The 24034-nt window shown below is 39.2% G+C and overlaps 1 protein-coding gene across 2 annotated transcripts in view; it reads right to left on the bottom strand.

The window, feature by feature from the left end:
- The window catches only part of LOC101162455 (leucine-rich repeat and immunoglobulin-like domain-containing nogo receptor-interacting protein 2), a 308018-nt gene that overhangs the window by 196648 nt on the left and 87336 nt on the right, over nucleotides 1-24034 (bottom strand). The gene's annotated exons all lie outside the window — the stretch shown is intronic.

Here is a 24034-nt window from a genome sequence, read left to right as displayed (position 1 = left end):
ACTCCAGTGTTCCAGTTATCCACTCCTGGCAGTACATAAGCTGCACCTGTGCTCAATAATTTTCAGGGCCATCTCCTCTGTTAACCCCACACCTGTCTTTTTTGCTTAGGTTTCATTACAAGCAATTTCTTCTTAACCCTATTCATTCTTCCATTTGTTTTGCCTGCTGCATTTACATTTTCGCAAATACTCTCTTAATACTGAGGTTCTTCTAGTGACATTTAGATTGCTTTCACATTAGGGCAGTCTATTTGGTTCAAATAGGCGAGCAATGCTAGCAGTTTTCACCCCGTCATCTGGTTTGGCGTGCTTTAGCATCCGGGCCGCTTTGGAGACCAACCAGAGAATGAAGCAGAGCAAACAACCTGAAATAAACCTGCAGCTCCAACAGCTGTTCAGAGTTTTAACCAGGGGGGAGAAAAGGTCTTTTAGGGTCTCACATTCAGACCACGTTTGTAAAATGGTTTAGTTGAAGCTTGAACTGATTCAACAGATATTATCATGTGGAACAACAAATGCAGAAAAAATGTTATTTTTCCCCGTCTTCATAAAATGTGTGAAATCTGATTCATTGTTGTTAGAAAATGTAAAAAAAAACCCGGATGATTCCAGGTTTAACTGAAAAATATTATGCAACAGATAAAACTATTTAGGTGCCTTAGTTCAGAAGAACAATCTTCAACAGGAGAGACGGAATGCACTGATTTTCTTGATTTTATTTCATTTCTTGTAATTACACTTTATTATCTTTTCAAGAAAAGAAAACAACACAAACCAGCCCATAATATAGGTTACAATAACATGTTGGGATGTCTTCTTAAAGCAGTTACTAAATACTTTGAAATACAAAATGTGAGCCTCCTTTACAAAGAACATCAGCTATTTCTCAAGGATGGTGATTCCGATAAGGCTGCCAGGTTAGTTACCCTTTAACAGGGCACTGAGGCGTTCCATTGGAAAAACTTTAAAAGTTTCTCTGTACCACTGTGTAATGGATGGAGGTTGCACTTGTATCCATCGTAGTAGTATACATCTTCTAGCCATCTCCTAGCCAGTAAAGGTTTTTGGAGCAACCTCAACTGTCCAGGTGACACAGGCAACCTCCCTGACTGGCCTAAAAGAAACAAAATGGGGTCCAGGGCAAAAGCTCTATAAAAAAAATTGAGCCGAGCTCCGTAGCAATATTTTGCCAAAATCTGGAGATGAAATGACACTACCAAACACAGTGATAAGATCCTACAGGGTTTTTACACTTTACACAGAGAGATGAGCGCTGTGGTTGAATCCTATATAAGACCTGTGGAGGAGATTGAGTCCTGTGTAAAATTTGATATTGGTTTTCCCTGAGTTTGTTACATGTAAATGTTTTTGGGGTTTTTTTGCAAACACAAAAGCATTTGACCAAGTTCATACATCAAGTTCAATCCCCAAATCTGCCTCCCAACATTACCTAGATTTCTCCCTTGTGAGAGGGTTCGATATCCTTATTTGTGCATAACAACAGAGAGAAAGGAATTTCTTCTTGGAGGTGGCATTTTGATTAAATTTGAGAAGAAAAATGTCTACTGGGTGTAGGATTGGTTGGTCTCCTGGGAAAGAGGGGGAGGTCTGAAACAAAGTGTCTCACCTGGAGGAAACCTAAAAAATCTTGATCCAAAAGACAGAAAATTGCCTGTTTCGAAAAAGTTGCAGACAAGTTTTAAGATTTTATTTCATTTCTAAACCATTGAAATCCCATTCTCGACAGGAATGTAAACATGGGTATTTTTAAGTGTTTTCTCTCGAGCGTAACATTTTTCAGATTATCCAATGAATGTTGTGTTTGATCAACTGGCCTTATTTAGTTGTATTTTTCTGTTTATCTTTAATAAAGTTATATTTGTTCATCCATTCATCATCTACTCTTTATTGGGGTTTGGGTAACAGCCACAGAGTGAAGGATGACTAGACCTCACCTGCATGAGGACCCATAGAGCTCCATACTATGGGATTCATGCGACAGTTTAGGGTCTTGGCATTTGTTGTTGACCAAAACTGGCTGCAGGGACATGTAACCACACCTTTCTGATGGAGCAGTCTGATTTTGTGCACATCAACTAAATATAGTTTTGACACCCTCTAACTCGTAGGTCGGGCTGTGGAACCAATCTTTTCTGGAGAGATTGGGATTTTTCATTTTCAGACGCTGTTAAGGATGAACAACAGGGATTTAATGTGGAACGCATCTGTTCATCCATCCATCCATTTTTTAAACCCACTTCTTCCTGTTCAGGGTCAGACCAGAGCCTACCAAACTACCTGTCGGGCAAAGGCGGGGTACATACCGAACGACTAGCCAGTCCATCACAGTTCCACATCTGCTCATAGATTTTCCATTACGTAAATGGATAGTAAAATAAGAGACAAATTAGCCGGCACATTTGTCGATTATTTTTACATACTAACAGGGTGAATGTTGCTTGAACCGATAATTTTACATCCAACGCAAAAAGAACATGACTGCATTCGTATGTGTGATTTCATGAATTTATCTTGGAAGAGTGATGAGATAACAGGAGATGACAAAATGAAATACATAGAGCCATAGCAGGACAATAGATATAACCGGGAACAGTTTATTTGCAGGTGGGAAGTTTGAAAATACATGTGTTGCCTAGCTGCCCGACAGAGCTAAATGTCTTCTTATGTCAAATATTAGCATTTGACCATAAACGCTCTTTAATTTTTGGCAAAAACTAAGAACAAGAAGAAACTTCACTGTTAACTTTTTTCACTATGGAATATTTTATCAAAAATAAACAACAAGGACATTTGGGCTACAAAACGTAATCCTATACAGCGATTGGATACATTCTTTGTAAATACAGAAGATTTACTGAACAGAAATGCCCATTTTTATTCTGCAAACTGGCACCGATCACTACAGGTATATTCATCGATAAATTATTTTCTAAAAATTGAACATTTCTGTCATCATCTCATAACGTAGAAAATAACAGAGAGGTAGGGATGCCTGAAGTTTCTTTTTTATTAGATGCTCTGTTTTTATTTGCTGACATTTTGCTGTCTATAGTTGTCATTTAGCCTTGCATTGTGTGTGATTGGATGACAAGCATCAGTACAGAACCAGAGCACCAAGGAATAGCCTTACGCCTTAATCAAATCTGCAGGTGGATACCGGCAGTCTGCGCCCAAAAAATGGACAAACCTGTACAGGGCATGTATGTCCCCCACGAAAAATCAAGGTTGTAGACCACTCAGTCTAACATATTTCAGCGGAAATGCAGTGAAAACGCATGCTGCTGCCGACAGGTCGTAGCAAATACCTAAACAACACATAAATGTGTTTAACTTATATTATCTTTACAAATACTTCACAATACACTTACTACACGCACAGCATCCATGCCAAATTCTCCAGCAGATCCTCTCCTCTACATAGAATGCATGCACAATGTTCAGTGTTGTTAACTAATTAAACAGTCATTTGTGTGACTTAATACCACTTCTTTCACCCTTTTTTCACCATGACACCAAGAGGTCCACAAATCTGGAATAATTTAGACAATGACGTCAAACAAGTCTGCTACGATATACATATTTAAAAGGAAACTGAGATCGCAATTGTTGTCAACTTATTGTATCTAATGTTGTTGCAGCCGAAACCACTTATTAACCCCTGTGGTATCTTAGATGACCCCACCCTTCCATTGACGTGTTCTCCCTACCATGACAAAGGTGGATAAAGGTGGAAAGATTTCATGTAATCCATGGACACCAGTGAAGATCACAAATCATTGAAGAAAAAAGGTTCAGCGCACTGTCTAGTGGGTCTAGATGACCCAACTCCCAACGTTAAAGTGCCTAGGATAGCACAAGGGTTATTAATGTGTTTGTTATTTCTTAATTCCTTACTCAAGCTTATTGATTTATATGCCAACACTTTCCACTAATATTACCATCAAATCTCTCATTTTATCATTTGATTTGGACCCCTGATAATAAGCATCTGCTTATGGGGGGGTCTGGGGGGGTCCATTTTGTCCATGTTTGTATTGTGAGGTGATTTGTTATTTGTGACACATTGTGGAAAAACAAACTAAACTAAACGGAAAACTGGTATGTTCCATTTTCATGCCGTCCCTTGAAGTGGCCATGCGAGCCTCAAGGGAACTAAAGATACACCCACACTCACCTTGAGATACAGCCGCTCATGCCTACAACCCTCAACGTGCCCCTGTATAAGTGCATGTGACTAAGTCTTTAGTCTGTCTGTTCCAGATTACTAGCAAACAAGTTCTTAAAACAAAGTACGCTTTGCAAAGATCCACATGGACAGTATTCATCCTGGGTCTGTTTCTTTACAACAAGCTATGAGATTGTGAGAAAAAGAAAGCCTTTCTCTGTGGGAATCAGAATGCTGGGTGAGTGGAGGCATGTAACAGAAACAAAAGAACGCCACACAGCACTGAAGAGGATCTGTTACCTTCTGCCAAGGAGACAGTGGCAGTGAGGGTTGGCAAAAAAGCAGCCAAAAAACTAAGTGTAATCTCTTTGTCTGATGACATGGTAAAGCAATGTAGTGGTGACATTGGTGGGAAAGTTAAGACAAACTAAAGAAGACAGTGTTTCAATCACAGGAGGAATGACTGAGAGTATCAACCCAAACTGAGAATTTAGGATATGTAATCCCAAATAACTAAATATGCTGATAATCCAAGTGCAAGTGGAGTTGAAAAGGAGTGTTGTCTAACAGATCTGCAATGATAGTTGAATGAGTGCGGAGGAAGTGATTATATTTCTAACTCATAGAGGTAACCGACCAAGAGCGATTTTCAGCAAGTTTCGATGGATTGAGGGAAAGAAATTGTGATTCTTAACTGAATATTTTTAAAGCTTCTCATGCATGGAAGCAGACGACACGGGAGTGTAGTGGTTACCACGCTCCTCTCACAGCTACACGGCCTTTGCTCAAATCCCAGCTGGGTTCTTTCTGTGTAGTGCTTGCATGTTTTCCTCGCATATGTGTGGGTTTCTTTCACATGTATTGCAGGTTATGTGGTCACTTTAAATTGTCTTGTGAGCATGTCTGCGGCTGTGCGGCCCTGTGATGGACTGGCAATCTGTCTAGGTTAGAAGAGAGATTACCCCGCTGTTACCCAAACAGTAGCTGGGTAGGTTCCAGCAACCCGATGACCCCAGGAGGGATTAAGCAGAATTAGAAAATTAATGTGTTAAAGCAGGAAACAAGAGATATGTTTTGTGTTTTTATTGGTAAAAGTCAGTTTTGAGACTGAGAATGACCTTTCAGTTTCAGTAAAATAGAAAGTACCAATGGAAAAAACGTCTCTAAGGCCTGTCATGAATGCGTGTTTGCGGATTAAGGCTGATCTGAGGCATCAAAAGGCGGGATCTACAGAGACCATGCCAGCACATCTAGGGATAATAAACCAACAAGGTCAAAAATGACCTGAAAGGATACTTTCCTACAGTCAGACCGTAGACCTTTTATTGATACTAGGTTAAAATTCATAATCTAAATGTGTTAATAAGATCCTCAATATTAACACATGTAGATCATTTCTCTGGTTATTTCACTTGGTTCAATCCAGAACAACAGAGAGTGTAGGAAAGAGGTGAAGAGGCGTGTGGAAGCAGCTTGGAGTAGGTGGAGGAAGGTTTGAGGTGTGATGTGTTACTAAAGAGTGCCAGCAGGAAAGAAAGGAAAGGTGTAGAAGACTGTTAGAGACTCTGATGCAGAGACAGGAGGCAGAGCCGGAGGTAGTAGAGATGAAGATGGTAAATGGTATATGCGTTGTATGTATAGCACTTTTATACCATATTTGAAGGCCCAAAGCGCTTTACAGTCGTATTCACACACACATGGCGGCTCCACTGCCAAACGCTAGCGCCAACCTCCCACCGCTGGGGTTCAGTGTCTTGCCCAAGGACACTTTGACACATGGGCAGGAAAGACAGGAATAGAACTTGCAATATTCCAATCAGAGGTCGACCGCTCTACCACTGCACGCAAGATATGAAGGTTCTCTTTGGGAGGGACCACAGGATCAGGAATTAATCCATCATAGGAACATTTAATGGTAGATGTTTTGGAGATAAATGCAGGGCAGCAGATTGATTTAATGGGTTTTGTCATTTTGCATGATTATCATTGTTTGTTTTTCTGGGTTTGATAGAAACCAAAATAATAAGTTTTATTTCATAATGCAACAACAGAGGCCATTCTAGTGTTCTGCACTATAGAAATTTGATTTTTTTAAGCTATTTCTGTTGCCTTTAAGGCTAAACCTTAGATGAGCTGCCTTTGGTTGATTAATATCTTCCAATGGTGGGCCTCACTCAGATACCAGAGCTTTTGCTGTTCTGTTTTTATTTTTTTTAGCATTGTTTCTTTGCCTTTTTCAATTGCAGTTGTGGATTTTCAAGCACAATTCATGTTGGCAGTTGCAACAAACCCCTGGCTGTGCTGAGAACCAGTTAGAATCCCAAATGCAATTCTACCTTCAAAACATATCAGTTGCATCCGTAGCATATGTTAGCAGACATGCTGGATTATAGACTCAATAACACCAAATGGAGCTTAAATCCGTGGCTATAGGCTAAGCGATCACAGAATACTCGGCTTTGACTACAAGCAGCTCAGTCACATCTTCTGTGGCCGTTTCAAACCAGGTTGTGTATTTGCTCCATATGAAATCAAATGTTCTCCTTAAACCCTCACTGCTGTGTTTTCATATATGCTTGCTGCCATTCTCATTCGTACAGAGCTTGAGCAGCTAGCACTGAAACGAGATCCAGAAAAAATAACATGTCACTGAGAGGAAATACCTCTGAGTTTGCATTATTTAGCTGTAATTTCATTTAATTCATGTATGCTTTCAATTAAAAGTTTGTAGATTAAATGTCCCTTGCAATTTTAAAGTTCCACACTTCAATCATCCTTGGATCTAGTCTAATAGTGTTTCCAAGTGGTCTTTTCAACACTATTATGCCATTTTTAGCTAAAATTAAAACAAACTGTGATGTTTTCGAGGACATAGTTCCTTCAGAGCAGCTGAAGTATATTAGAAATTTCACCTTTAGGTTGTGTGTGAATTGTTGGCCTGGATCAACTCCAACCGCCCCCCTTCCTGTCACCCATAACGGAGTGCTATCTGTTTACACTCTCTCTTTTTATCTTACAGTCGCTCACACCCCCCAACATAGCATTAGTGGTGAAACAAAAATGGTGAGCAATATCAGAGCTATCTCAGGCATACAGTTTAGATCCAGATTCCAGCTCAGATGAGGAAAACAAAAACATTCATGGATCTATTTGGCTGCAAGTGGATGCATCACAATGGGGCGGAGCAGGAAGCTAGTGACCTGCCCAGTGTCAAAAATACACTCTTTATCCAACAGCATGTTTTGTCTGCTCCTGATTCACATGATTCAAAAAAAGAAATACTTAGAAATGCACTTTTAATCTTAATTTTCTTAATAAATGTCCTTCATCATCAGAAAAATGCCAGAACATGTTAAAAAAAAACACAAAGACCATTTTTAACTTTAAGAAGTTAGTTTCAATACCTAAAGCGTTTTATTATTTTGGCAGGATTAATTTAAGACAGATTAACGGACAAGTGTCTTTTATTTTCCGTCAATCTTATATATTTTCTTTACATTGGAAACCGACAAGAATAAAGTAAAGCACCCCTGCTGATGCATGCACCCAGAACTCTAGATGGTGTTAGCACCACTGAAGCGAGCATTTAAAGACTTAAGCAGTTTGTAGGACTTTGGCGTGGAAGTGGCGCCTTGATGAACTCTGACGTGCTGCTTAAAAGCTGTGGCATTTAATTAAAAAAAAAAAGCATCTGGGAGGCACGCGTGGCCTTTTTCACTGTAAGCTTGCTTCAAAATCCACAGCTTACACACACCCGACATGGGCTCACAGCCTCTCTCACAATGAATGGACTCGTCCCACTAGACCCTAACAGTTTTGCTGCCTTACTTCATACTGTTGAATTCAATGTTTGAGTGATGTAACTCTAAGGTTGGGACCCCTGGCTTTACGCTGTACCCCTCCTTTAGGGTTTATACTGTAACCAGCCATGTTTTCCTCCCTCTCTGACCTTAGGGAGATGAACAGCAATGGCAGGGATCAGTACATCATCCAACACCCAAAGGCCATCACCCTTGGCAACTGCCACGAACTGTTAGCACAACATGCTCCAGAACCAAGTGGTCATATAAGTGCTGCATATAGAACTGAAAGAGGATGAAGGTGGACAGAAGCAGAGGGGGGGATTGTGAAAATAATTAAAAATGTGAAAATTTTTAATAAAAGGTTGGTAAAGCTTTAATGGTTAGTGAGACCAAGATCCACATCTGGTGGAAAGACTTGACATTTATGTGTCTGGCTCATATAATGCTTCCTTGAATGCAGACGGATTGCATAAAGTCAAAGGTTGTGGATGCTTCTTATAGATGTTAGCTTGTTGCCTTGAAGCTTTTTTGTTAATGTAGCAAAGGTCGCCTGTTTGTGTCGTGGACGTTTGACCTGTTTTTACCACCAAAAGAAAAAGCACATTTTAGGCATTTTTCCTAACCAATTGATATCTAACATTAAAATATGTGTTTGTGGATGATGGTAAACACAACATCAAAGGTGGTGGTTCAACAAGAAATCTATGCAAATATAATTGATTAAAAGTTTAGCCTCAGATACAGAAGGGGTTTGTACTAATTTACTCCACCTGTGTGATTAGATTTACAACCCCAAGTGTAATGGTAAAATCTGCCCAAGGTCATCTTCAGACTTTACCAATGTTATAATTAAATATATCATATACGTAAATATTGATATAGTTTTATCTCCAAGCATCTGTACGTTGTACCAGGACCATCTTGGAACACCATGACTTGTGTGCACATAGGGCAACATGTTCTGTTACACACCCCCACAGGAGATACTGTAACTACACCTTTGTTTTCTGTAAGCAAATACGACAAATACTGAGGCGGGCAAAGCCAGAGTTAAACAAACTGGGTCTGACAGGAAACAAGTTGGCCAAATACAATGTAATATCAAATCAGGAACAGACCGAGTAAAAGGCGGAGAGAGAAAAAAACGGGCTAACCTAGACCCAGCAGAAAATAGAGTTCATTCTGATGCCACACAGTTCCTAATGCAAATAATGGGCCTCATAGAAATTCCTGATAAATAAATACAAGGAAAGTGAGGATATGAATAAATAAAAAGGAGAATAAATTGCAGGCTGGGCAGGAAAAACGTCCAATGAAGGAAAAACCGCAAAAAAAAAAGTTGGACATGAGGATTCCATCACGTTCGGTCTAAATTATAGCCTCAAATTTCTGTGGGCAGTGGGTGCGAGGGTTTTAACCCCCCACCAGGTAGTTCTACACCTGTAGAGAGTCACATCAAGAGGAACAAAACGGCAGAATTAAGTTTGTGTCTCTGGCAGTATATGTTTGCTCTCAAACACTTCAGCAGGCAGTCGACAAAGTAATTCAGCATTCGAGCTTTTACTGTAAGAGTGTGAACAATTCCGCTTGGGGGTTTAATTAACTGATCTGTTTATTATGAGTAAAACCAACATGCTTTTTCATAAAGAAAAAACTCATTATTAACCTAAGCCCACTTCAAACAGGCCTTGAAATGTGTGTGCGTTCAAGACTTACACAACACGCCGTACTACCCCATCTCCCGTGCTTCACAACAACTGATGTCCAATTTTGGCCCATTAATGGTCATAACAGGCTGAAGAATTCTCTGAATCTATTTTATAGGATTTCTGCACAGAACAAGCAAACACAACACTTTCCTTTTATCAGGTAGGAGAATTATTCAGAAAATTCCTTTGAAAGCTTCTGTGTGCCAGCAATTAATTCAATGGTGCGTGAATTCATAGCTAAAGTTGACAGAAAATCAAAAGTAAAAAATAAAAATAAAAGCACCTTAGTCTTTTATGAGCTCAATCTGTTCCTTTGGTGGAATGGTTTGTTCTTAGCACCTTGTGCTGCAAATGCTTGTGAAGCTGCCATCAATAAAGCAGCTATTGTCGCATGCTGTGCCGTGTTACCAACGCCCATCTTCAATATAATCTCTCAAAGACATCACCGATGGGGGTCTGCTGTATTTCTTTGGAGTCGAGCTTGCTGAATGCATCCAGCTGCAAAAGGGAACGGGGGTTCTCCCCCACCTTACTCTAAATCTCTTCCTTGTGCCCAAGATAAGACTGGAATTGAGTTATTGAGCAGACAGTTTAAGATATAAGCTCCTGCTAAAGCGACGTTCAAATGACTCACAATAAGAAAAGATTGAACGGTGGGTCTTTAGAAGAATTGCCGTCCTCTTTTCACTGTTTGTCAGTGGCAGTGCTCTGGTGCACTCCTGGGGGAGAGGCAGCGGTTGTGGAGGCGGTGGGGGGTTGACGCCTGACTTCCATGCTTCCTAAACTCGAAATTAAGGATCATAAATGAGAGGCAGATGATAATCACCGTCAGGTTTGTGTAATTTCTTTAATATACTCCACAGATACATTGGTGGGCCCCAGAGCATTGATTTGGGTATGCAGATGGCTGAAAAGACAGCGCCGATGCTGCACAGCCTTTTATAGTCCTAATCACAAGTACAGCTGATGCTTCAAAAGGTGGCTCATTTTGGTTGAATGCCAATTAGCACGGTTTTTAAACACTAAAAAAAAAAGAGGTTCTTACACCGTGTGCCACTTTCTGTTTTGATGTTCTATTCATAATCATGAAGTGGGAAACAAAAACTGTCTTTGGTCAGCCTCTGACACAATTCAAGCAAACTCTCCCAGAAGATGGCAGCCTGACGTGAGGATTTAAAAGTACACAAACCCCTTTCAGTCAAAAGAGAAGAGAGGTATGTGGATGACAAATAAAATGCTACAGACAAAAGGAAAACGGCTTTCTCTGCAAGAAAAACAATAAAGCAGATGGGAGTTTATTATATTCAAAGACATATTTGACCTATGTCTAAAACAAGATAATGATCACATGGATGTGAGCAGGCAGCGTCAAAATCATTAGAGGTGAAGATTTAAGACCCACTCTGATCATTTTTTGGTCTGTTGTAAAGTGTTCCCAGTGGTCTTTTAATTATGATTATACCATGGTCCGGGTGAATACTCGATTCTGATTGGCTGCTGGGTGTGCATTAAAACCTGATAACCGCACGGTGAAAAAAGAAGTTCCGGTCAGCTAGCTTAAATGTTTTGTATCACTGCACCGGTTTCTTTTAAACAACCTTTTGCTTCATCATTTGGACAAAAACAAGCGGTAAGAGGTGAACTTTCTCTCTGAACTGATGCTTTATTCAAGCCATCGGGACGATCAGCATATATATGTCGCCGAATCTTGACTGCAGCGGTGATGCGGCGCGACGCGGACTATTTGTCACATGATGCTGCGCAAAGCGATCCAAATCAGAAAAAAACAAGAATTAAGGAATAATAACTGGTTAATATGTATTGCTTTTGTAAGTGACCATGGTATAAGCGGGTTAATGGCCTTCGAAGTATGCGATCTTACTTTTTAACGCACTTCGTGGAAGCTTCCACGATGGCATTAAAAAGTAATAACGCACACTTCGAAGGCCATTAACCCTTACTTATGTCATTTTTAGCTCAAATCCAGAAGGCTGTGTTGTTTTTTAGGACATAGTTTCTGCAGAGCGGCAGGAGTTCATCAGAAATTCACCTCTGAGTTGTGGCTGGAACTGTTGGAGGGGGACCTGACTGCAGACAAGATGGCGCCCAGACATCATTTGCCCGAAACGGAAATTACTAAAGATTTTAAATTTAAGGCACCTTTTCTTTAAACGTTTTAATGTGAATAAATCATGATAATAAAAATAATAGATTAGATTTATCTGCGTTTTTCCAGACTCTCAAAGGTCTTCCAATGTGTCCATTATTCATTCACACTTGGTGATGGTAACTACTGATGTAGCCGCATCTGCCCTGGGGCAGACTGACAGAGGTGTGGCTGCCAGTTCGCCCCTCTGACCATCACTGGGACAGTGTCTTGCCCAAGGACACAACAGTTGACTCGGGAGGGAAGCGGGGATCGAACCGACGACCCTTTGATCATTGGCCAACCTGCTCAAATGCCTGGTTTAGTTTGCACGATGAGCTTAAAATGAGATTAAAAAAAACAAAACTTCTCAACGTGAATCAGCTTATTCTGTTGCGGAGAAATCCCGGCGCAAAGCCGCTTTTCTCTGCCGATCAGCTGATTCATGCTGATCGCGTAAGGCGTGACGCTCAGAGAATTGCAGGACAGAAACATTTCTGGTGTTAAAAATTCAAAGCCTAAAACGGAAAGAAAAGAAAAACTTTACTGTTAGTGTTGCCAGTTAAATTCATTTTTTTGGACAAAAAAAAGGGTATTTTTGACTAAATGGGGGGTGGGGGGGCAACGTGAACTTCCGTGACGTCTGGCTGCCATGTTGTCTGTAGCCAGGTCCTCTTGGAAAGCCAACAGTCCTGCTCTGACCAAAGAACACAAGACAATGAACCCCAAACAAGCAAGTCACCGCAGATCTTTATGCAAAAAGAAAAAAATACACCACAGTCACTTCAGGAATCCTCCAAACACACAGAACTTGCTGTACAACAAAATGTTAAGAGCTTCAAGTTGCATAAAAATAAAAGAATTTTGGATCAACTATTGTTAAAAAGCCTTTTTATCTGTCTTTTGTTCAAGAGGAAATATAAAAAAAAAATAGACAAGCAGAGAGCTCGTCACAAGAGCATGTTGTGTTCTCTTTCACTTAATGTTCTAATCAATGTATGATTCTATTTGCAATGCAGAAGTGCACTTTGGATTAAATAGGCAATCACATGCAACATGCAGAGTTCTAGCTAGGCTGATTCAGATAATGTGAAATACTGTGCTGTCACACAAAGGGATAAAGATTGTTTTCTGCTTAGAACCTGATGCCGGTATGGAAATAAAGTATTAAAGAGCTCATTTACATCAATGCTGTTGTGCATTTATCAGGTATTCTGCTTTAAATTCCTTTCAGTAAAACAACAAAAATATCAGAAAGTCTCTTCAAAGTTCACGAAGAGGGGACCAAGTTCACTGAGTTAAACAGAGTTTTCTGCACTTAAGTGGCGATAGTTGTATTGATCCCTCCTAAATCCACAGAATGATCCAATAGCAGCTTAGTTTCTTTGCATAGTGACACATTCTTGGACATTTTCTTTTTGCTTTTAAAACATAGTGCTTAAAATGCACTGGCTGTGTTTAGTGACTTGCTGAGATTTATTTTCACACGGCTGACAAAGAGGCTCTCACCGGATTTCAACTCTCCACATTGTGTCAGTGCCTCCGAAGAATTACCCCCAATCTTACACCAAACAGGCAGTCAGAAGCCGGATCTTTGGCTCCCTCTCTGGTCACCGGCGGGAACTGTCTCTAGAGTTCTAACCATTACATCTCCCAGCAACCACAGGGCACACTTCCTGGATGCCGCACACCTGACTCATTCATTCATCAACCACAGCATACCTAAGCTCTGCACTGAGTTGAACTCAGGGAGAAGTACTGTTTGTGCCACTTTGACTTCTTTATATTTGGATCTGATCTTCTGTTTCCTGATCCTTTTTCAGACTCTGTTTGCCTGCTGTGTCTCTCGCCTGGATCTTGACTACCCGTGTCTCTTCTATTTTGATCTTATGCCTGTTATCGACTCCAGTCTTTCTGACTCTGATTTAGCTTTATGGACGTTTAGCTGAGCTAATAAACCTACTACACGTGGATCCAGCCATCTGCCTGTTCTTGTGACAGTCGCATTAACCCTTGTGCTATCTTAGATGACCCCACCCTTCCATTGATGTGTTCTCCCTACCATGAAAAAGGTGGATAAAGGTGGAAAGATTTCATGTAATCCATGGACACCAGTGAAGATCACAAATCATTGAAGAAAAAAGGTGCAGCGCACTGTCTAGTGGGTCTAGATGACCCAACTCCCAATGTTAAAGTGCTTAGGATAGCAGAAGGGTTAAATGTGACTGAATGTCTCAGTGATGGTCAGAGGGACCGTAGGCACGAACTGACATTATTAACTCTGTCGATTTAATAATGGATACACATTATAAGCTCTTTGAGCATCAAAGAAATGCAGACAAATCCTATCAATGAGCATCTTATGGATGTCTTATAAACAACGATGCAACTCTTAAATCAAGTTAGTTTTCCAGGACTTCCACATCGAAGCGCCGAACTACAGGCACGGAAACAAAAAAAAACATTCAGAGTATAAAAATAACTAAATTAACACATAAAGAAATTCTGCTCCAAATTCAAAACAAAGGTTTTCTAAAACCACGATATTAACATAATAGCATAAACTTCAAGCATTGCAACAAAAATTCAGTGGACAATTAGGTTTTTTTTTTACTTACAGCATCCATTTAATAATATCCACAAAAGTAGGAATGAAGTCAGAAAAAACAAGGAATAAGATATGTAGGGGTGTCAAACAGCTCTGACCCACTCACCCGCAGCCTTACTCTCATTCCTTTGAGGCACAGTAAAAGAACTGCAGCTGCAAAGCTTTGTTTTTAATATTTGACACAAAAACCTGAAAAGGAGAACAGCGCTGAGCACATTTAGTTTAGCAATAATGAATAAATAAATAAATGATCACCTAAATTGATGATTTTACTTAAGTGATTGATGAACAGAACAGGTAAATCCCTGTATTGAGGATGAATGTAGAAGTAATGAAGTACTAAAGTTGTGGATGAACACTTTGTTTTTTCCTTAGGTCCTACAGTGATTTATATATACGGTTTGATTCCCTGATTTTTTATTTGGAACATAGTTATTATTAGCATCCATCTCCTACTCTCGCTTGGTTCTGTGCAGGATCACCAGGGTTGCCGGAGTCCATCCCAGCTACATCAGGGCAAAGGCAGGGTTCACTCCAGGTCACTGCAGTATTATTGCCATCATGTTCTTTGAATGACCAGAGCTGCTGTCTGCCACCACCATTCCACTGATCTTCAAACACTTCATTAACCCTTTAAGACCCGAGTTCTAGGTTCCAACATTGGAACCATCTGTACGGCTATCGTAACTCTTCAACCGTTTATGCAATGAACCAAATTCAAGCGGGTTCTGTAGCTGAGAAAAGCAGCTGATATGTTGATATGAAAGACTTTACTGTAGCGAAGTGTTTACAAAATCAGTGTAAACCTGAATGGCGCTAACTCTGTAAACAGTCAAAGAGTTATAGTACCTCAAGAAGCGTGTAATTTCCTGTTGCCAGCAACATTTCCAGTATTCCAGATTCCTATTTAATCCATGCAAATACATAATGCAGAGTTTCCTCATTTATGGCTGGGGTTATGTTACAAAAATAACCTGTTGTAAATCAAATCCACAGAGTAGATAACAGATGTTTTAAGGATGTAAAACGCCTCACTACACACTTCTTTGACTTTTCTAAGACAGGCATAAACATTTTCATACTTTTCTCTCTTATTTAAACTCTTAAAGTTCAAACCTTCATAGATAAATAAGGTCCGGATTGTAGAATATAAATAAAGACCAACTCGAGACCAAAGATTTCTGTCAATTTGACAAACTGAATGCATTCTGTACACGAGACGTGTCATAAAGGAAATTGATTGGCAAAGTCTGCAGCCAATGAGAACATGAAACACAATGCTTTGTAAAAAACTAAAACACGCACGATTGAATGAAAACAAATCAGCAAAACGGTGAGTCCTTTAAAAATGAAAAACAATATAGCAATGAACAACTCTGTAAAAAAATACAAGTTTCCAACTGATTAATTATATGTTTTGTCAATTATTGGTGTTTTGTCATTTAAGCACGGGCTTGAGCGAATGCTTCTTCTGTAAACGTCTCACAAAGATGACAGCGATGAGAAACGACAGAAATCTGCACATCATTATGTTGCAAATGAGTTTTGCATGAATGAAAGCCTTTGCTTTTATGGAAACACACCTTCAGACAATCAATTGGCCTGTATCCCAGACTACAAAGGCTCTGCTGCAGTTACAGTAAGTAAACGGTTGCCATGGTTAATCCAATCAAAAAGCTGATTTGAATCCAAAGCCAGCCATAGAGATTAGAACTAAGTTGGCTCTACAGCCCACTAATACTTTCTGAAGACAAAGCTGGGGATCCTTTTAAACCAGCTAAATTTAGATGCGTTAAAAGTATATAAAAAACAAAAGGACTCTTTCTTAGGTCCCAGCTGTCGAAGGGCCTGAAGATAAAGCAGCATCACGGTGGCACGTCCGAATGCTTTTCTCTGCTTTCGTTGTCAGCATTAGTCCCAAACAATTCCTCTGACACATCGCAGCTTTTAGAGAATCCTCAGCCTTTTTTTTTCATTTGTCTGACACATCCCACCCTCTATACAAGCCCAACTGCTTTGACGAGAACATGCGCGCGAGGCTTTACAAAATCTGACAATCTCAAGTAGATTCTAATTGCATGCTACCAATCTTCAGAGCTTTTACTGACTGATTTATGTCTAATATTTCCACCCTACCCGTGTAGAAATGTTTTATCAGTTCAATTCACGAGATACTGCTGAATGTCAGAGAAAATTTGTATCATTACAGTGACATTTTAATAACGTATCATCATAATGTCATGCAGTGCTCTGCGGTAGCCCATAGCTAGCCTGAAATGTGTTCGGAGGAGCACCAGCCCAAGCAGCTTCACAGCTTCTTGCAGCAGTTGTCTGCAATCATCAAACAAACATCACATTCACTTCAGCTCGGCTCTTCAGTAGACAGCAGCAAACGTACTCAGTGTCTTTCTTCATGTTGACCTCCGTGGAAAGATTTTTCCACTGCCTGTAAACATTACATAAGCAAGAGGGGTTATGTCATATAGTGAAAGATCACAATAACGCTAAAAAATCCTCCTTTTATATCGCTTAGCGCAGTCAAATTCATTTTAATTTTATTGTGAAATGACTTAAACTATCATTTAACATGCTTAACGTCCTATAAGGAACAAAATACTGGCTACTATAATCATGGCATTGTTTAAAATGCCTTTACTTTGTGCACTTGTGTTAATCTGGATCTGATCCACACTTTTGGTTAGTGTTTTTAAACAGATGGATTATTTCTTCTCTCCCCCCCCCCCTTTTATTTTTTCCACAAATGTCAAATTCACTTGGATTTCATTTTGACTGCTTTGCCGGTGTATTGAAAAAGTAATTACCCAGAAATCATTTCATTTCAACAAGTTATCGTGATTCATGACTGCTGCTTATGCTCGAGTCCTCCAAGCTGACATTTTGTGTGTCAAATTAATCTACCTCTACTCCCAGTGCTGGTGTTTATGCTCCAGGCCGAAGAAAAAAAAGAATCATACAAAAAGAAAACAAGGGGGGGGGGGCAAGACAAGAATGCAAGTAAAAATCATCAAAATGCAACTTGAATACGATGACTTAGAAGGCTGATGAGGGTCAACACAGTAATACTGATTTACTGGCGTGAGAACACGATATTCCCACAAATGAAAGGTAGATTCTGTTTTCGGCTGCTTTTGCAGTAATGTTTGGAGAGAGGCCTTTGCTGTGTTCATGTGACACACGTAGACCCTGTAGGTACCAGTCCCTACAGTGATGTGAAGAGCAGACCTCCTTAATCATTTCCTTTGCAACAGCACATCCTGCCATAGCACGTCACGATTCACTTCAAAGACAGGATCTGGCTGAGTAAAGTAGTGGCCGATAGTTCTCTGTTTTTACGCAGTGCATGCACATAATTTATCATAAAATGTTATAGAGACATGACCTCTGCTGCAGCAGTCATTTTTAGCTGGAGGTCTGTGGGACAGGAGTGTCGAAACAAAGCCCAGTATGCAGTTGGGACTACAAATACACCATTTTTAATGGAGGTTAGCCGACTATATCATCAGAAGCAGATGGACCGTGCATACTTGCAATACATCAAACTCCACCACATTGATGTACTCATACAGTGAGCTTATGAGGTATTACAGCGCTCTGGCACACTAAGAAAAGAAAACCCCAACAGCTGTAAAGTCAATAAACCTGAAATGCGTTTTTTTGTTTTTTTTTTATTATGTTTATTTAAAAATTCAAACTCGTACCAAGGTAAAATACTCAGATGGTAGAAGTATATTTTTCACACAATAAAATGGAGCCTATCCCCATTGGTGATTCTGTTTCAGGTCTCCCAGGGCTTGAACCAGGGCCTCCACAACGTGAGGCAAGAGCGCTAACCACTGCCCTACATTAAAACCTTATGCAACATACTTAAAAGATCTTCTTTTTTTTCAAAATATGACATTGGGGAGTGTGTTTTTTTTTTTATTTCTTACTAAAAAAGGTTGTGAGTTAGCGTAGTCACAGTAACGTTTGATTGTGTTGCAGCTAAAGTTGGCGTAGTTAGTGTAGTCATCGTTTGTTTTTTACATGTTACAAACAGGGTTGAGAGTTACAGGTATAGTGAATACAATATGCTAACATGGCTAATGCTTCTAATGTGATTTACATGTAGCATGTTACAAACAAATTCTAGAATTACTGTGAATACAGTAATAGAGTCTGACTGACTGTCCGACTTATTTCTCACCCTTTTGTTTCGCTTAAAGCGCCTTACAGTTTGGTGCCCCTACGTTTGAAAGTAGACCGTTCAGTGCCTTATTGTGCTGAAAATAGGACAGTTAAAGAAAGAGCGTGACAGTCCGAGAGAAGGCTGTTTTGGTCCAGAGGAACCTGAAACACTTTGCAGAGGCTCTGAGATGAGCAGAAAATCTGCGATAGTGCAAAGAAAAAAGAAAATATTCCCCTTGTTCAGTCTCACTGTTTACGTGTAGTTTTTGCATTTCAACTTCGACCTTACATACTGTAATATGTGACGTGCTTTTCCAGAGGGACATAAAAATTTCATGTTACTCTGAAGTTTATCATCCAAGTTGAGAAGTAAATTATTGATGTCACGTAGCTTACATAGTTCCAGTGGAAATGCAGTGGACATTTTTGCATAATTGTCTCATTCCACTGTGTTTTTAGATCTTTTCTTAAAAGCTCATACAATATAGACGTTACCAGGACTAATGACAAAAATGATTCCAAAAACACAATTACTCATCCAGTCCTGTAAAGAAAAGGTTGCAGTAAATTATTTAGCCGAAGAAAGCTACAGTAAAAATGAGCTAAATGTGCTTTAAAGGATCATTTCAACAAAGAAATGAAAATAATCTGTTTCTTTCAATTACCGGTAGGTACTTTTATAACATGTTATCTAACACTAATCCACAGATTGGGTGGAATCCTCTTCTCATAGTTGTTAGTGGATCATAATTGATTCTATTGTGGATTTGTTAAGCGTCCTGATGGATTTTTGTGTTTTCAGTACTGCTGAACTCTGGTGCAAAAGGCAAAATCTGTATTCAGAACTGCAAATATATCCTTTTTTTTTGGCCTCAAATACAGTATAAGGTCTTGCATTGTGTTTGCATGTTGTACTCTGGGTTCTTTTACCTAGAGTATATTTATCTTTTCCTTCCACTGCTGCAGCCTTTTCCCCTGAAAGTGTAATGCTGAGAATGAATGTAGAGAGACTAAATTAAAGGACCTAATTTGAAGCGGCACCACTTCACTGATAAGCTGTACCAGTGATCTGTGAGAGCACTCAGGGTCTGCTACATTATGACAATACAGAGGAATAAAGCAGATGAAAGGGAATAGTTTGGCAGAAGCAGAAATCAGATGGGCAGAAGAAGAGGAAAAACAATCTAAAGTCTAATTGTGTTGTGCCTCAAGGCAGCAAAGGAGCACAGAGAGACAATTTCTTTCCTCACATTGTTCAGCACAGTCCCTTCCACAGCATAATCACATTCATTTTCAACCGGTCACAGTTTTTTTTTTCTTCTCCATTGCCTTGTTTACCCAGAATACATCCACTGAAAAGGAGACGTGAAAGGCAAATGAGGAAAAAAATAAGCAGACTCATTAGGTGTGACTGGAAACATCCAACCTTGGCAGTGAAGTGGTGCACTTTGCATGGTGGTTCCATGTTTCTGAGACCTTCCAGGTCATTTGGTGTCACTGCTGCTCTTTATGAGAAAATGCTGCAACAAAACCTCAAAGTCTTTTCCTTTCTTTCTATTTTACCTATTTCTGTTTGTTTCTCTCTGTCTTTTACTTCCATATTGGCTGCACTATAAGTCGTATTGAGGTAAAAGTCACACTTTTGAGAAAAATGTATTTACTAAAATCCAGGACAAAGAATGGACATTTCATCTTGAAAGGCAGATCATAATGGCACGATAGTTAACGCCAATAGATATTTATGAATGTGACACATGAATGCTTATTTAGCTTCATGAAACACAGGAGAAATCTAGTATGTTAGCACAACATATGAACAATTATTCAGATGACAATAGCATAAAAAACATGATAAAAAATAGATTCATGATTCTTCCTAATGTAAAAAAATTTGCACACATTTGAACTATTTTTGCTATAAAGATTTTTGAAACATTGTTATGTCTATCTTATTGATATAGTATTATTTTTTTAATCATATACATGACTTTTATAAGTAACATAATCTGCATATATTTTAGATAACTGATCTGAATTTGCCATGTTGATTTCTAAAATAGTTATTTTTTCCATAACAATTTAAGTAATTCTTCTTTGTCATGTCCTTTATTGATACCTAAGGATTCGTAATTCTGTCTGATAAAAGCTAGGAACTGGATAATGATAATTCATGTAATAAAATGGTTACGGTAGAACAGGGGTGGGATTATATAAATTCACTTCCTTCCACTCCCTTTCAAACAATATTTATTTTATGTCTAATTATCCTAAGTTTGATACGTCATTGTATGAATGTTTAACTGAATATTGTAATGTTTTCGCGTATTATTCTTATTTGATTGCTTGAAATAAACCATTTCAAATCAAATTACAAGTCAACTGAACTCTTTGTATGACTTCAAATCTCTAAATCTGTTGGATTCTTCATCCTCTGTGTTTGGAACAATTCTGCCAAGCCCAGCGTTAGACTGAACACCGCTTCTTCATCTGTAATGCTGTCAGTAACAAATACTGATACACACCAACTGTGTCCTCTAGCAAGTGTTGCTATTTAGTTTGAAAAAGTCACATGTAAGTCGCATCACGGCCAAAGCATACAAAAAAAACGGTGGTTCCCTAAGCGACATCCTGACTAAACCTTGAAGAACCCAAGTTGAAATGTTGTTCAAACACGTTAATGTTGGGCACAATTCTTAAAGCTTCCAGTTTACCCCTTGTGCTATCTTAGATGACCCCACCCTTACATTGACATGTTCTCCCTACCATGACAAAGGTGGATAAAGGTGGAAAGATTTCATGTAATCCATGGACACCAGTGAAGATCACAAATCATTGAAGAAAAAAGGTTCAGAGCACTGTCTAGTGGGTCTAGATGACCCAACTCCCAATGGTAAAGTGCCTAGGATAGCACAAGGGTTATAAGGTGACCCCCATGAGTATCACAGTTTCTTCCTACAATGTAAGTTCACTGTCATCCCCTCTGACTAAAGTGAACAATTTTCAAGTATATTTCTCAAAACTGTTTTATTTTATAGTACTTCTGAAAAAAAACTTTCAGAATAAAAGTCAGAGATTTTTGTCCAAGATCCTGAAAATGTATAAAATGGATGATCAATCATTCCTCCACTGTCCTGCTCATGATGCCAGGCCAATGTCTTTGACTCGTTTCTGCATTCTCCCCCAAGGGGCCTCAGTACCAAAGGGCCCACAGCTGCCCACTGACATTAAAGGCTATAGAAGCACATTTTAATTAGATGAAATAGTGATTGGTGAAAAACTGTGAAGGATGGCTACAGGAAGCGCAGGCATGTGATGCAGACACTCTCTGGACAAAGTTGGCAAAGCTGAAACCTTCGGTGATGGCTTTGTGGAGCACATTCCAACCAATGGAGATCTGCTAAGAAACATGTTTGGACCTGGTGAGCACAGCATGCTATTTGATCTGGCTTGCATCACTAATCTAGCAGTTCTCTGCTCATGGCATTATGGGTTTGACAACAAAAGCAATGTAGGGTGGATGAAATGAAATCCTTTGAAGATGAGGGATAAGAAAAATAAGAGTGATCTCTTCAGAGTCCACTCTGGAGAAGCTTTAACCCCTTCATGCCGGATGTCGCTAATTCGAATAACACCAGTAAATCCAAAACTTGAATGAAAAAAAATGCAATTGGAAATAAAGTCAGGCATAAATGGGTTAAAGTAAATGAGTTGTATGTGCTTTGAGCTGCATCACAGCCTTGTTTGTGTATTTTATGTCCCGTATTTGCATAAAATGCTTTCCATCACCTAATCTTTCACCTTTTTTGGACCTTTTCTCTGCATTAACTCTATAAATAAAGCCAGCATTGGCTCTTTCCACTAATGACTTCCAATGGAGGGGTTTCTATAATCCAACTGTGCAACCTACCAGTTTAAAAAGCTTAAATCTGGTTTTTTACTTTTCGGGGAAGTTAGTCCGACTTGTTGCTGCATTAATTCAAGTATGTCTGTTCAAGGATGACAATTTCACAGACTCCCAGTTAGTATCACTAATGAGTTAGTAGCGTTTTCCTCTAAAGTGGCTTTCATTAAAAATTCCATATCACTGAAGTCGAATCTTGAATAACGCTAATGACCACTCCGTTAAGTGATTTGGATTGGAACTGCTTGAGCGGAGGGAACCGTTTCTGCACCAAATCAGCAGAACTGCTATGGATTTTGATAAGTGTGTCGGTGATTGTCTGGAGAGTAAACATTTCTTGGTGCTGCAGATGAATCCTGGAGCTTTTTGTGGATAAATGTAACAGACATGTTGTGCATTAAACACTAAACAACAAGGTTTACTTTCCGGGCTATTTAGTTTTTAATCTAAATAATAGAACAAACTCCATTGTGAAATCCTAAGTAAAAGACATTTCCTGCTTTTAGTTTATTTCTAGTTCAAAGAATTGTAGTTATTTGTCTTTAAACGTTTGCAAAAGAGTTTTACTCCTTTTTTCCAAGACCTACATGAATAAGATATATTTAACCTCCTAAGACCCGAGCTAATTTTTGAGCTAACCCTCTACACACGACCCAGAATGTGACGTCATCACATGTGGCTGCCAGGTCTTAAGAGGTTGACCCTGTAAAGCACACTCCATCAGAGAATTGACAGAAATTTCAGAATGTTTGCAGCTAATATGTTTTTGAAACCCTTTTCAAGGATGCAATATCATTTTTTAATTAGATATAGAAAGTATCAATTATAATAGGTTGGGTGGTTTGGTTCACAACAATGTTAGTTTGAGATGCAAAAATAATTGACACCCGTGTTTAGGAAAAAACTTCATATTTGCCCACTGTCTCTAATTTGATTCCCACGTTTTTAACATGGTATAAGTGTATTATAAAGACGTCCTTATCAACAAATGTTTCATTCTTTCAGTTCGGCAAAAAGCCATTTAAAAATGAATAACAATAGATGAGTTATTCTCACCATAAAGTTTTGAAAATTAGCTAAAAATATCCTATCGAAAAGTGTTTTTGAGATTAAATTTTGAAAAGAGCAGGAAAAGACCTTCTACTGCCCCTAGTGGAATGATGATGAACTACAGGGCAGAAAACATGGACCAAGTTACTGTGTACACACATTATACATTACATATCAATGGGGTTTTTAACCCTTGTGCTATCTTAGATGAACCCACCCTTACATTGACGTGTTCTCCCTACCATGACAAAGGTGGATAAAGGTGGAAAGATTTCATGTCATCCATGGACACCAGTGAAGATCACAAATCATTGAAGAAAAAAGGTTCAGAGCACTGTCTAGTGGGTCTAGATCAGTGTTTTTCAACCAGTGTGCCGCGGCACACTAGTGTGCCGTGGGAGATGGTCAAGTGTGCCGTGGAGAAATTACCCTCATTAATCATTCAC

The sequence above is a fragment of the Oryzias latipes genome, chromosome 10 (assembly GCF_002234675.1).
Source record: "Oryzias latipes chromosome 10, ASM223467v1".
Lineage (NCBI taxonomy): Eukaryota > Metazoa > Chordata > Actinopteri > Beloniformes > Adrianichthyidae > Oryzias > Oryzias latipes.
Note: the sequence above shows the minus strand (reverse complement) of the source record. Positions and strands in the feature narration are given on the sequence as shown.